The sequence below is a fragment of the Zootoca vivipara genome, chromosome 17 (assembly GCF_963506605.1).
Source record: "Zootoca vivipara chromosome 17, rZooViv1.1, whole genome shotgun sequence".
Taxonomy (NCBI): domain Eukaryota; kingdom Metazoa; phylum Chordata; class Lepidosauria; order Squamata; family Lacertidae; genus Zootoca; species Zootoca vivipara.
The window spans coordinates 28736761-28740708 of NC_083292.1; positions in this window are offsets into that span (position 1 = coordinate 28736761).

Sequence of the window (3948 nt, forward strand, 5' to 3'; positions counted from 1 at the left end):
ATAATGGTTATAGAGTGCTGAGCTAGGACATGGGAGAGCCGGGTTCAAATCCTTAGCCATGAAGCTTGCTGGGTGACCTTGGGCCAGTCACTGCCTCTCAGGCTAATCTACCTCTCAAGGTTGTTGTGAAGATGAAATGGAGAGGAAGAGAACCATACGCACCACCTTGAGGTCCTTGGAAGATAAAGGTGGTATATAAATGCAGGAAATAAAATAATAATGACTCTTGCATGCCTGCGTCGGGGAATAGAGAGCTTTGTGTGAATCTGACCTACTGTACATAGGTAAATTTGCCTGTTCCCCCCCATTTGTTCTTGGTGGGTTCTGACTACTCTTCCTGTCGAACACTGCACATCTCGCCCCTTGCTGTGCACCTGCCCTGCTGGAGGAGACAGAAATCGTGATGTTAAAGGCAGGTTAATCGTGCCCCCCAGCCAGCTGCCTCCCCTTCCTCATTCCTTTCTAGCAACCCTGCGGGCGAGAACAGTTTTCTCTCCATCTCCACCATTGCACCTGGCATGGGCCTGCAAGGAGCTCTCTGTTGCAGAGGAGAAGCGGGAAGCCCAGATTCTAGGCCTAGTGATCAGATGGGAGCAGGGCCTAGCAGCAAGGCAGAGCTGGTGGTGCAGAGTGGAGGGGGGTGGGATGCCCTGCCTTTTACCCACCAACCCCAATTCCACTTTGTGGGTATGGAGAACTGCAGTTACTCGGGAGTAAAAGGGATTATAGTTTCACAAGTTTCACAGGCCCAGAAGGGACAAACTAATGGCCGTGGCTCAGTGCTAGAGCATCTGCTTTTCGGCGATAAGGCCTCGGGTTCAATCCTCTGTCTCCAGGTGAGGCTTGGAGAGATTCCCGGCCTGAAACCCTGGAGAGCTGCTGACAGTCGATGTTGACATTCACTGAGCTAGATGAACCAATGGTCTGAACTGCTATGAGGCCGGTTCCCATATTCCTATTTAAGTCAGCATTGCCACCCATGAAGAAATGGGTTTGTTTCATGTGTAGGTCATTATATTCTACTCAGTATTGATCCAGAGCAGAACTCCAACGTATAGTTAGCAGGGTAAAACTTAAACACGTTGCAGGATTCCCCAAAAATAGACCAGCGGCAATTATACTGTATTTCATCCGGCAGAGCTTTACTGCTACTGAAGGCAAGTGAGCATAATGGTCACAAATCCAATACGTTCAGGATTGGCACTGTTCATAAGAAATCCAGTTGCAGCAGACTTAACTTAAACTTATAATAACTTAGAAGACTAAACCTTAACCCTATTTGTCAGCATGACCTTGACAGAAAGAGATAAGAGAACCAGTCTAAGTCGGCTGTACTCAGCTTCTCTGAAGGAATAACCCAAACATCATGAACCTTCTGCTTGTTTCTTTCACACGGAGAACCTTCCAGAACCCCCTCAAATTAATTAGAATAGGAAAGATCTCTACACCTTCTGCACTCAGAAATGCAAACTGACAAGTGTATATCTTTGAGCCTGTGCAGGGCCGGTGCTAGTGCTTTTTGCGCCCTAGGCAAAACACCTTTTGGCGCACCCGGCACATGCGTCATGATGCTTTGCTGACACCCCTGCGTCCCCTCCATAGGCGGGAGGAGCGCGAGCCAAAATAAGAGCTCTCTGTACCCTTTTGGGTGCCTGCGGAAAACTTTTTCTATTTGGAGGTCCTTTTCAGACACATACAGTATTATATCTGTTCTTAAGTTTGTTTTAGAGGTTTTGTTTTGTTTTGTTTTGTGTTTTGTTTGTTGTGTTTTGTTTTTAACAGTTTTTAACTTTATATATATGAGGGGAAATTACAGATGGGTTTCCCACCCTGTGCTCCTTTGGGAAGAAGGGTGGGATATAGATTTTTTTATTATTATTATTATTTTTTATTTTTTTTATTAAAATAAACTTTATTACATAACAAAACATTCAGCACAGTTAAAATAAATCATCACCATAAAAAAAAAGACATTACAATTATCTTGATTCATTGCACGAAGTATTACTTCCCTCCCCCCTCCCTCTTTGCTTCCCATTCCCCTTGACTTCACAACCTAATCTGAACTTTTCCTTTTATTATTCTATGATAATAATAATACTCTGCATATCTTACTTTAACTTGTGTTAAATCCATGTAATCATAACATACTTCCAATTATTAACTATCATTTATTCCATCCTCTCTTTCCATACAGGATCTAATATATAGTTGTATATATGACTGAACCTTATTTGGCGGAGATAAGGCTAGTATTCGCTACTTTAGTTCTTATGTAATCTATAAACACTCTCCAATTATTTTCACTTTCTTCCTTCTTGGTACCTTTAATTTCCTCATACTTTTTAGCCAGATTGTAATAATTGAATAATTTCTCTTGCCATTCCTCTTTTGTTGGGACGTGAGCAGCCTTCCAATTTTTTGCTATTAGTGTCCTTGCGGCAGCTACCGCATAACTTAGACAGCATCTGTCTCTAGGTTTAACTTCTTCCGGCATCATTCCTAAAAGAAATAATTTGGGACATTTCTTAATTGGGTGGGATATAGATTTAACTAACAAATAAGCCCCCATGCTGGAATGTGGAGATAAGAACATAACTTAAAAAACAACAACAACAACCAATTACTTACATGCTGCCATACAACAAAAATCACCTGTATGGCTTATAGCCTTAAAAGAAATGCATTATATTCTCTCTCTCTCTCTCCATATGTACACACACACTCACAAAATAATAACACCGAAATGGTCAATTGAAAGGAATAAATAAAAAACACAGATCCAGATCAATTAAAGAATGGAGGGATAAAAATCCAGTGCTATGATATACAGCACAGTTTAAAAGGCTTGGGGAAGGTTACAATATCTGGGACTTTTTAGCTTAGAAAAATTGTAAGGAGAAGGGTGTGACAGAAATGTATGAAACTAAGAATGAGACAAAGAAAATGGCTTCTCCTTTTAAAAGGCTAGAATTTAATGGAGTCATCAAATGGTGTGAGTTTATTCAGAATACGGAACAGGAGGTCCAGGACACTTCTGCAGGGCTGTTGTCAGGTGGGATTATTTATTCCATTTATTAATTATTAATTGCTTTCCAGGAAACATGCTGAAGCAACCAGTAATGCTGGAATGACTCAGTCAGTAAAGAATGAGACTTAACCTCAGGGTTGTGGGTTCAAGCCCCACATTGGGCAAAAGATTCCTGCACTGCATGGGGCTGGACTAGATGACCCCATGGCCCCTTCCAGCTCTACAATTCTATGATTCTAAGTGAGCAATAAAATGTGATAAAAGCAATGACAATATAAATACAGACTGGGATTTTAAAAAACCCCAAAAAACCACCACTTAGTATTTATTTCATTTCATTTGTGAAAAAATTCCCCCATTGAATGGTTTTTTAAAAATCAAGTACAATGGCATCAAACATTTCCCTTCGTGCAGTTCCCTTGGAAATGCAGCGGAACCCATTCCTAGAGCGAATGTGTCCTCATTCTGTGGTTGCTCTCACAGATTTCTCTACAGTTCTTCCGCTCCTCCCATCGAAGCCCGCTCTTGCGCCTTGAGGACTAGAAACATGCTTTTGCGAAGACGGTGCTCAGGCTTCCAACGCTGCCCTGGGCCGATTCCTGAGCCCGTGGGGCAATTGGCAAGAGGAAGGCGAGAGATACCCTGGCCGAAGTATGATGGTCCCCATAGCACCGGGGCGCCGGAGAGCCGACCTTAACGCGCTCTTCCTGCAAGGGCGTGCGCAGCGCCTTTGGGGTTCATCAACCCTGCTGCCCTTTTGCAGGGGAGGCTCGGTCGGCGGGTTTTCGCGATGATGGCTGCGAACAGCTGGCCAGGAAAGGGTGTTCGCTGGGAGCTAAGTGGAACCAGATGTTGGGTGGAATCCTTTTGGCAACTCCGGCTGCCTGGCGGGGGGCCAGGAATTCAGCGTGGGGGGC